The 11,092-nt window shown below is 43.6% G+C and overlaps 1 long non-coding RNA gene across 1 annotated transcript; it reads right to left on the bottom strand.

Annotated features, from left to right (window-relative positions):
* Window positions 1-938: 938 nt before the first annotated feature.
* Window positions 939-8,178, bottom strand: LOC114811104. Its single transcript, XR_005659905.1, has 3 exons — window positions 8,006-8,178; window positions 6,013-6,068; window positions 939-1,013 (listed from the first exon to the last, which is right to left on the bottom strand). It is a non-coding gene; the product is annotated as an uncharacterized LOC114811104 (long non-coding RNA).
* Between the last annotated feature and the right edge of the window lie 2,914 nt (window positions 8,179-11,092).

The raw sequence follows: 11,092 nt of genomic DNA, 5'->3' as shown, positions 1-11,092 counted from the left end.
TCTTAATCTCACATCTCTGTTGAGACCGGAATTTCCAGTCAGGGCTGAAAGGACCCAAAAGACTTTTAGCTCCTTGAAATCCATCTCTAGGAACCTGTCCCCACTAAGGCCCCTGATCCAATTGAGCCCCATTTTCAATATGAAAATCAGGGATCTCTGATCACCAATATTTATTGATCTCTATCCTCTCACTAAGTAGCTTGTCCAAGCTCTGATAATCTCACCTCCAGACCACTATGACCTCCAATTTGCTGGTTGTTCCCACAGGCGGCCGCTCTCCTTCTGAAAGCATTTTGAATATATTGCTTGGGTTGAAAATGGAAAAATGGAGGGGTGGTAGTGAGAGAAAGTGGAAGTTTAAAGCTCTCTACCATTCTGTGTCAAATCACGAGGTACATGGGATCTTAGCTGAGCTTGCTCCGACATTGAAAGTGGTCGTGATAGTGGAGGTTTCGTGCCAATTGGGTGGACGAGATTCACTGTACCTGTCCTGTCCTGCTTCTGGGCCTTTGGAATATTTATCTAAAATATCTTGGGACATGCTTTAAAATAGGGGCCTGTGCCATAGCTCTTCAGCTTCATTAAGGCAAATGATATTTTAATGTTACTGATATGTTAATATTAATTTTAATATTAAATATAATGTATTACTGATATTTTAATATTGAATATAATTTAATGTTTATTATATTGCTGCAGCATATTTTAATATACTGAATTTTAATATTACTTTCCTCCAAGCTCCCTTGTGTTCCTCAATTATCATTGGGCGCTACTTTAATTCCTTTGAAACTTCAATTTGTATGCTCTTTCCATCCAAGACTTCAATGATGTTTCCCAGATTCCTTTATGGTTAAAAGCGAGCATTCACTCAAAACCTATTCTAAACTGCAATTCGCCTATCATAACTCTCAATTCATACTTACTCCAGAAGATCAGGGGCATCTTGATGAGACAGCCAGAATCTCCCAAGAGCCGGCAGTGTTCGTCTCATCCGTTACAAACCTACCCTACTAAAATCAATATAAAGTCTCAGACCACACATCTAGTATCATCTGTAATTAATAGCTGAAACTAATGTGTCTGTTATGGTAGCAATTTAAGTAAAGACTCTTCTAAGTACATAATCGGAGCAATTTTTTATTCTGGATAAAACAGTGAAAAGAAAATTGGCTCAAAAATACTCCACCCTTTTTTTTTTATATGGGATTAGGTTGCACTTGATTATATAGGTTCAGGAAATTTTCTGGTAAAATGCATGTACCACCTTACAGTTTACTATATTAAGAAAAAGGTATATTCAGGAATTCAGTAGTTTGAGAGAGCACTAACAGAGAATAGGAAAAGCTTCCATGGAGCTACTTTTCAATTCTTTAAAACGCATATAACTTTTAGAATGGATTGTGATTCAAAGTATCTTCTACTTTGTGAGAATTCTTAGTAAATAACCATTTAAGGGTCTGGGGAAGACTCAGGAGTAAAGAGCTTTCAGGAATACAGTTGCAACGATACGATAAGGTACATTAAATAATCCATTGTATAATCCCAAAACAAACGAAGGCCTGCGTTCCATATCTGATTATCATTTAATTCAAATGTCAGCATCTGCTCGAGAGAACAAGTTCTGGAAAAATCAGATCTGAATGCCATAGAGCTATTCAGTGGCTACTGGAAAGATGAACCCACAGTATGCCATTTGGGTCGTATCCATTACGATTAACAGGCATGCAGGAATGGAGGCAAGAGGGCAGGAAGCAGGAGACCTTGATTCTAACCTTGTGCTCTAATCTTGTGCTCAGATTGGGATGGCCAAGCTCCCCTTGACATTGCCTAAAAGAGAGTGGTGGGATTCTGTGAAGAATGGCAACTGAGGGGTTGCAGGCCAAGAGCACTATCCTCACGGAAAATATTCCAAAGATTTCTGGAGGTTTCCGGAATCCAAACTGTGTCTTCCTCCCTAATGCTTCTGCTCCCCGGTCACCGATTTTGGGCAGCGTCACCATAGCTGCCAAGTCTCCTCCAGCACCCCAGTCTCCAGTGGTAAACCGACTGGGTCCTGCCGGGCCCTTTGGGCTACTGGGATGGAACCCAGCTTCGGGAAGGTCTCTCCCAAACACCTGTGAACACCTGGCCACATAGGACAATCACTACATCATCCCCCAAATGTTTCCCCACCCATCTGGCACCTTTCCTCTAGAGATGCCCTGAGCTGACTCTAGTCAAAAATGGAAATTCCCTCTGGAAAAGACATTATCTTTTGCAGATTCAGCCAAAGGTTGGGTCGAGCACTTCAAAAATAAAAGCTCTTGAATATTTTTGTTTAAGAAGCACAATTTTACTGCTTGTAGTGGTTCCCCATCCGTCTCCCCATAAGAGAAACAACTCACCACCAGCTCGGAAATGCTCAATCAGCTTTCTCCCTCCTACCTGTTCCCACTCCTCTCTCACTACAACCCAGCCTTCACATTTGGCTTTTCTAACTCCAAGCTGATTGGCATCAACCAGACAATAGATTGTATTTATTGAGTATTTACTCTGTGCAGGGCACTGTACCCTACAGACATATTCCCTGCCAATAGTGAGCTTACAGTCTGGAGGGGGAGACAGACATCAATATAAATAAATGAATTACGGATATGTCCATAAGTGCAGTGGGGGTGGTGGGTGGGGGAGGGAGTAAGTCGAGAGGTGCAGAAGGGAGTGAGAAAAGAGGAAATGAGAGCTCATTCAGGGAAGGCTTCTTGGAGGAGATGTACCTTCTTTCCATTCATTCATTCAATAGTATTTATTGAGCCCTTACTATGTGCAGAGCACTGTACTAAGCGCTTGGAATGTACAATTTGGCAACAGGTAGAGACAATCCCTGCGCATTGATGGGCTTACAGTATAATCGGGGGAGGCAGACGGACTAAAACAAAACAACTTAATCACGATAAATAGAATCAAGGGGATGTACACCTCACTGACAAAATAAATAGGGTAATAGAAATATATACAAATGAGCATAATAAAGCTTTGAAGGTGGGGAGAGTAATTGTCTCTCAGATATGAAAAAGGTGGGTGTATCAGGTCAGAGGCAGGACATGAGTGAGAGAATGGCGGCGTGAAAGGCGAGATCAAGGTACAGTCAGTAGGAAAGAAGTGTGTGGGTTGGGTTGAAATAGGAGAGTTGTGAGGTCAGGTAGGAGGGGGCAAGGTGATTGAGTGTTTTAAAGTTGATGGTAAGGAGTTTCTGTTTGATGTGGAGGTGGATGGGCAACCGCTGGAAGTTCTCGAGGAGTAGTGAAGCAAGGATCGAGCGTTTTTGTAGAAAAATGATTCGGGCAGCAGAGCAAAGTGTGGACTGGAGTGGGGGGAGACAGGAGGAAGGGAGGTCAGCAAGGAAGCCAATACGGTAATCGAAGCAGGATAGGATAAGTGCTCGGATTAACACCATGGTAGTTTGGATGGACGGGAAAGGATGGATTTTTGGTTGTGAAGGTTGAACCCATATGATTTAGTGATAGATTGAATACGCGAATTGCTTGTTTTATCATTATTATTATTATTGTTGTTGTTGTTGTCAATAACGTTCTTGCAAAGTGCTTATTATGTGTCAAGCACTCTTTTAAGGGCCGGGGTATTTACTCATTATCTGGAGTTTGCAGTCTAAATCAGATGGATTACAGGCATTGAATCCCAATTTTACGGAAGAGGAAATCGAGGCACGGCGCTGTTAAAAGGTTTTCCCGGCGTTACCCAGTGGGCAACTTCCAGAGATGGGATGAGCACCCAGGTCTTCAACACCCAGGTCTATGCTCTTGCCATTAGGCCAAGCTGCTTCTCAGAAGCAACTCCTTTCAGAAATATGCTTCATTCACACGAGGAAAAAAAAAGCCAAAGGCTATTATAGTTTATGGCTTTAATGTATGTGGCATACCAATTTACTGCCACTTTCCAGAAGGAGTTGTGTATAAAGCACTCTAAGAGCGTGGCTCAGTGGAAGGAGCCCGGGCTTGGGAGTCAAAGGTCATGGGTTTGAATCACTGTTCTGCCACTTGTCAGCTGTGTGACTGTGGGCAAGGCACTTCGCTTCTCTGGGCCTCAGTTCCCTCATCTGTAAAATGGGGATTCAGACTGTAAACCTCACGTGGGACAACCTGATAACCCTGTATCTATCCCAGCATTTAGAACAGTGCTCTGCACATAGTAAGCACTTTACAAATACCAACATTATTATTATTCCCATCTGAGAGCGTTTATCCCTTCTCCCTTCCAGCAACTCTCAGTACCAGGTCCACTGGTCTCCACAGCTCCGCAGCTCTACAGATCCAGGATATTTTCTTTACTGTTTTGTTTATGGTTCTGTTAAGCTCTTACCTCGTGTCAAGCACTGTTCTAAGCACTGGGGTAGATATAAATTGATGAGGACAGATACGGTCCCTGTACCATATGGTGCTCACTGTCAAGCAGGAGGGAGAATAGGCATTGAGTCTCCATTTTGCAATTGAGGAAGCTGAGTGGTGGCCACCTTCCTTCATTCATTCAGTCAGTCATATTTCTCATGGAGTCTGTTCTACCTGGCGAGACGCACCAGGATCCACCATTCCGGGTTCAGTCCCATCTCGCGGCTGGGCTCCATGGCTTGAATGCCGAGTGGAGGCGCTGAGCTCCTGAGTGCAGGGTGTCAGAGCCCGGGCCACCCTGCCATGGAATTGAGCGCTGGGAAGAGGATGGGAAAGTAGGTGCCTGGGGAGGATCAGGCCGAGCTCCCCTCCCCGCTCCAGGTCCAGAATGTACTAAGCGATGGAAAAGGCAGAGAAGGAACTCGGAACTGGAGTCCGCTATCCCAAGGGAGAGGGCAGAGGATGCCAGTCCGGCAGCCGCATCACTCCAACTCTCCAAGTGGAGATTACACCCGCTCCTGCCTGCACTTGTATCCCAAACCCCAGGCAGCTGGACTTCCCCATCCCCAGCTCCTCCTGGCCACTGGCTCCACTTGCCCCTATTCCAGACATCGGAGGAGTGGGAGCCCTGTATTCTTCCCCTTCTACCAACACAGAGGCCACTCTCCCTTATCCTGGGGAAGTAGGACTGTGCAGCTGCTCCCCTTTCTCTGTGGGTCCCCTTTGGCTGAGATACTGGGTTCTTGCTGGCAGTGCAACCAGCAGGAGCCTAGGTGGGTGGTCAATGATGCCCTGACCATCGGGCCGGGGTTGGGGGGGGGGGTGTCACCCAGGCAGAGAGTCGCCAAGACAGTAGACAACGATATTATGCCCAAAGTCCACTTTTGACCCAGATAAACATAAGGAAATCTAATCTTTGGCTTCATCCTAATTTCATCATGCCCATAAGGTAATGTTTTTGTGGTCACACGCTTTTACGGTGACCTCTGTGTTAGCATGTTCTCCTACCGCCGCCCCAACCCAACCACCACCTTTCAATTCCCTCTGCCCCAGTGCTTATTAGAACAGTGCTTCACACATAGACAGCGCTTAACAAATATCATCATCATTATTACAACCAGCCACAGGTAATTTTGTACTTGTCCATTTACATACTCTACTAGTTAAGGATGTTCAATCCAGATTTCCATTTTCCAGTCTCTTCTTTCTCCTCTTTGTAAATGACAATGTGCTTGCCTCGCCCACCAGATTGGAACTGTCTCTTCTACTTGTATTTTATACTCTCGAATACTTAGTTTGGTACAGTGCTTTAAACGCAGAACATTATTGATTAATTCATGAATTGATAGATTCACCTGACTGAGTGCCCCTTCTTGAGGTCGGTTCCCTGCCATGTCTTTGGGTGTCCATGCTAAACCCTCTCCTGCAGCTATTCCCTTTTTTCTTTGTGGGTAGTTTCCCTCATCGGATTTGTTTTTCTTTTGGCTCTCGTCTCAGAGGCTTTGGAAAGAGTGGAAAGGGATCATATAGAATGAAAGAATGAAACTGAAAGGTGAGGGGAATGTGAAAATATCCTCTCTGCCTTGGGAACAGTATGAAAGGAAAAGATGTAATCAAAGGTGAATACCTCAAGGCCCAGATTTTCTTCATGTCCAGTTAAACAGAATCAATTTCGGGCAAAATCTGGTGAAAAAGAAACAGGATATTCAATGTAAAACATCATAATATCAGAAGCAAATGCCTTACCAAATTGCAAATGGACATTAGGAAAAAGCAAGATTATAACAAGGGATGTTTCATTTTCTGCTTTATAATGTGGTATTATAATAAAAATAATAATGCTAGTTGTTAAGCACTTACTATGTGCCAAGCACTGTTCTAAATGCAGGGGTAGATACAAGTTAATCAGGTTGTCCCCCATGGGGCTCACAGTCTGAGAGGGAGGGAGTACAGGTATTTAATCCCTGTTCTACAGATGAGGAAACTGAGGCCCAAAGAAGTTAAGTGCGTTTCAAGAACACAGAGCAGGCAAGTGCTGAAGCTCGGCTTAGATTCTCAATCATGTGTTCTTTTCAGTAGATTATGTGGCTTCTCTGTGAAATCGTAAGCTTTCCAGAATAACTTGTGATGTAAAGTTGTCACCGTTCCTCCCCTGACCACCCCCCACCCCCCAGCCCTCACACACATTTCTTTCATAGAAAATGGTGATATGAATTGGTTTGGTTTCAGGCAGATGTGGCCCATAAATGTGAATGCTTCAGAACAGTGTGAGACCCGCTGTCTTGTACAGCTCAGCTTGGGACCACTCTAATGAGAACGTCAGGCATAAATGAGATTCTAAATGTTAAAAAAAAATTACTCTATAGTCGGCAAAAGCGTCTGGTTGCAATTTTGGGGTTTCAGAAGTATCGTGCTTTAGAGGACAGGTCACTAAACTTAAAGTCAGGTAACCCAGGTTCTGGTCTGAGCTCTGCTATCAGCCTGCTGTATCATGTTGAGCAAGTCACTTAACATCTCTGGACCTCAGTTTCCCCATCTGTGAGATAGAAATAAAATAGATTGTGAACTCCACGTAGAATAGGCCCTGTGTCTATTCCGGTAACCTTATATCTACCCCTGTGCTTAGCACATAAGAAGTGCTTAATAAATGTCATAATTCATTCCGCTGGGGGTCATAATGTCAATTAACTGAGGGTCTGGGTCGAGGAAAAATAAAAGCAGAAAACATGTAGGTTTATGCTCCCAAGTTTACAGAGTCAAGTTTCCTAAATAATTGGCCCTGATTCTGGGAACAGCAGAGGAGACATACTTAACAAAACAGGTCCCTGGCATAGAGTCTTTAAAGGAGCTTTCACCATGGGAAATTTTATATGACAAATAAATGGGTTCGTGGAAAAAAACAACCTCTCTATATGCAGCAGGAATTATGCAATGTTTGAAAAGTATGCCTATGGATACCAAGAAGAGTTGGTTATTTGGAAATGCCATGCCTTATAAGGTATTAGAAGAAATTTTTCATCTCAAATACAGCCACCATGAATATTGTATCCAGAACTAAAATGAAGCGTTATTTTGGCAAAATAGACGTAACAAGTAGACCAAAGTTAAAAGCAATATTGTACTATCTGCCCCATTATTCACCTAAATACCAAGTGCTTTCTCTCTCTCTTTCTCTCCCCGTAGCTTATGTTCCAACCAAATTAGATGTAACTAGAGTTAATGCCATGGAACTACAGGCCTAGCCTGTGAAGGCCATAGTATAAAAATGTCTTCTTTCGTCCAGGAGAATAGAATAAACTCTGTCGAGTTATTTATCTGAATTCCATACATACCAACGTTTGATGAGTCAATAACTTAACCCACAGCTCATACTTTGAGTCCTGCCAGCATCCCCCTGTTCCATTAGGTATGGCCTCGGGGCTTCATCTAGCGTTCGTGGAGAAAATTAAAGCTAAAAGAAATAAACCGTAAGCTAAACCACAATGAATTATAGTCATTTGCTTCATAATTGTATCCCGATTGAATTCTTATTGTGGCTCTTTCTTTGAAACTATTATCAGAAGCACATTATACTCCCTGTATACTTGCTAAATTTTAATGTTCTCATATTTGTATGGTACCTTCAATATACCCGAGAGCTCCAAGATCTTCCGCTTGATTTTTTCATTTCCTATGTTCCTTCCGTCCTCATGAATGTGGCGGGTCTTATCTCCCCTATTGCAGAGATGAAAAACCTCAGCCTTGCAGCTGAACAGATTAATCAGTCACCAAGAAGCCCACCCGAACTCCAATCTATGATCACAAAGGATCTGGGATCAACCCGAAGCTCATTTCTGGAACATTACAGATGTGATAAAGAATCTTTATGAGGTCGATAGAAAAAGAAGGGGCCAGAACATGTATTTTCCCTCCCTAGGGGGGTAGAGAGAATTGGGATTTCAACTCTGTAAATATTGAAACCTGTCCTTATACTGAGCTTACGTTCCGTGTGAAATTGAATTATGCCGAGAGTTACCATTTTTCCTGAAAGTATACCCCATATTAGTTCCACATGGCAGAAAAATTCAGTATGAATACTTACAGGACTTCAAACTGTTTTACAAGTCCTCTAACAAATTCTCACTTTGCTCCTTTATTGTCATATTACTGTGTATGAGGAGAATGGGAATTTAGCTATTAGGGGGCAGTTTGGTTGCTGTTCTGGGAATGCAGTTCGTTTTCCAAGGTTCAGGTGAAACCAAAACAAGAATCCAGAAGCATGGAATTAAGAACACAGCCCATGCTCTTAGAATGCACCCACTGCCCAAACTCTCAGAGCTTAAACCTAGCCTGAAGTTGCCAAATAAATGGGATAATTAGGCCCTTATTTTTGAAAGAGACTGAGATTTGAGACGATGCTTTATGAACGGGCTGGAGCCCTCAGTAATGTGCAGAACTAAAACAATATTAGCACCATCCATAAAGCTTAGCATGAGCAGGGATATCAGCAACTATTTTTAGACTTAATCTAGTCTTTTTCCTTTATTTGCAGCTGAGTGAACTCATTTTGCCAGGAGGATCTAAAGTGGTTATTAAAACCACAATGGAGATTTATATTTTCACTGGCTTGGGGGAACATTCAGTGTTTTCCTCTTACCAAATATTAACTGAGGAGAACTCTCTCCCTGCTTCTTTTAAGAGCCATAGTACAGAACCTGTTTGCAAACTGCTGAGTGGGAAGATCAAACCCAGTTTAGCCTGGAGCGTGAAGGTTGATGTAAAGCAGAGTAACCATACGCCGCGTCGTGAAGATCATTAGATCTAGGGTGCAAAGTGAGACTCAAGTCAGGCCGTGAAAGGGGAGGGAGGTTGTGTTCTTTCTTGTTCTATCCAACGTTGGCTCAGAAATGAAGCATCGATGATAACACCAGGGAGCTGTCATATTCTCAAGATAGCTGACACTCATGTCGACTGAATTGACAAAATGCTTACTGGAGCTTGTTGCTGACTCCGTTTGGGCAGGTAATGATGTAGCATCTACCTTCCAGCTACTAACTGTCAGCCTCTCCCCAAAGTATTGCCGTAGGCCAGAACACATGCGTGCTGTCATCAGTAAGGAGAAGAGATTCACAAATGATGACAACAAAATTTATAAGGTTGCCGTTCGGTTAAATATGTCTGCCCTCTTCAAAACAGGAATGTGAACTGTTTGTATTAATTTTTTTGCAGTGTTTCCTAGGCACTTCAAACTGCCATCCTCAGCAAAATCAAGTTTGCACTTTCTGACAATTCATAGAGGACTAAAGCTGGGTTTGGGAGAAGGGCCATTTTATTCTCGGATTAAATTTCACATTGGCCCTCTGCTTCTCATCCTCTTACTGTGGGCAGTGGCTAACACCAACACTGTCCCAGTCCTGAAAGCCTCTCATCTCCATGTCATTGTCAGCTCCTCGCTGCCCTTCCCAGTCTCACAGTTTTTCTACCGCCAACACCTGATGCTTCCCTATCCCTTCGCCAATATCTCACCACTAACCCCGGCCCGGGATCACCTCCGCCTAGAAGCAGCGTGGCTCAGTGGAAAGAGCACGGGCTTTGGAGTCAGGGCTCATGAGTTCGAATCCCAGCTCTGCCACTTGTCGGCTGTGTGACTGTGGGCAAGTCACTTAACTTCTCTGTGCCTCAGTTCCCTCATCTGTAAAATGGGGATTAAGACTGTGAGCCTCACGTGGGACAACCTGATTCCCCTATGTCTACCCCAGCGCTTAGAACAGTGCTCGGCACATAGTAAGCGCTTAACAAATACCAACATTATTATTATTATTCTCCGCCGCCTGCTTCTTTCATTCCTGGGCATGCTTCAAACAGAAATTCAGATATAGGGCTGTCCTCACCCACCTCAAATTCAATCTCACTGGCTTTAATGCTTCCCTCTCCTCCCGGCACCATTATTTCTCCATCCTTATTTAAATTGAATGTTATTTCAGACATTTAATTCTGTCCTCAAACCTAGCCCTGACCTTCCTCCCCTTCTCTGCAGTCTTGTAATTCCTCCTACCTTCGGGACATCTCTACCTGAAAATCCCACTAACACTTCAACCTTACCATGTCCAAAGTAGAACTCCTTACCTTCCCATCCAAAGCCTGTCCTCCCCTTTTTATTCCCATCACTGTAGACATCACCACTATCTTCCCTGTCTCACTAGCCCATAGCCTTGGCATTATCCTTGATTCATCTCTGTCATTCAGTGCACACGTTTGTCACTAATTCCCACTGGTTCTACCTTCAACCTTTCTACTCCATCCAAACTGCTACCTCGCTGATCCAAACATTTATCCTATCCCACCATGACTATCTCCCCAGACTCCTTGTTGACCTCCCTGACTCTCGTCTCTCCCCACTCCACTGTATACTTCACTTTGCTGCCTGGATGATTTTTATAAAAAATGTTCAGTTCATATTTCCCCACTCCTCAAGAACGTCTGGTGATTGCCCATCCACCTCCACATTAAATCTTTACCATTACTTTTAAAGCACTCGATCATCTTGTCCCCTTCTATCTTCCTTCTACAAACCAGCACACTCACTTCACTACTCCAACACCAACCTACTCACTGAACCTCAATTTTGTCTTTTTTGCTGCCGACCTATTCCCCACATCCCTCCCTCTGGCCTGGAACTTCCTCCCCTTTATCCAACAGGCCACAACTCTCCCGACCTCCAAATCCTT

This window comes from Ornithorhynchus anatinus, chromosome 4 (assembly GCF_004115215.2).
Source record: "Ornithorhynchus anatinus isolate Pmale09 chromosome 4, mOrnAna1.pri.v4, whole genome shotgun sequence".
Lineage (NCBI taxonomy): Eukaryota > Metazoa > Chordata > Mammalia > Monotremata > Ornithorhynchidae > Ornithorhynchus > Ornithorhynchus anatinus.
The sequence above is the reverse complement of the archived record's forward strand: the minus strand, read 5'-3'. Positions and strand labels throughout refer to the sequence as shown.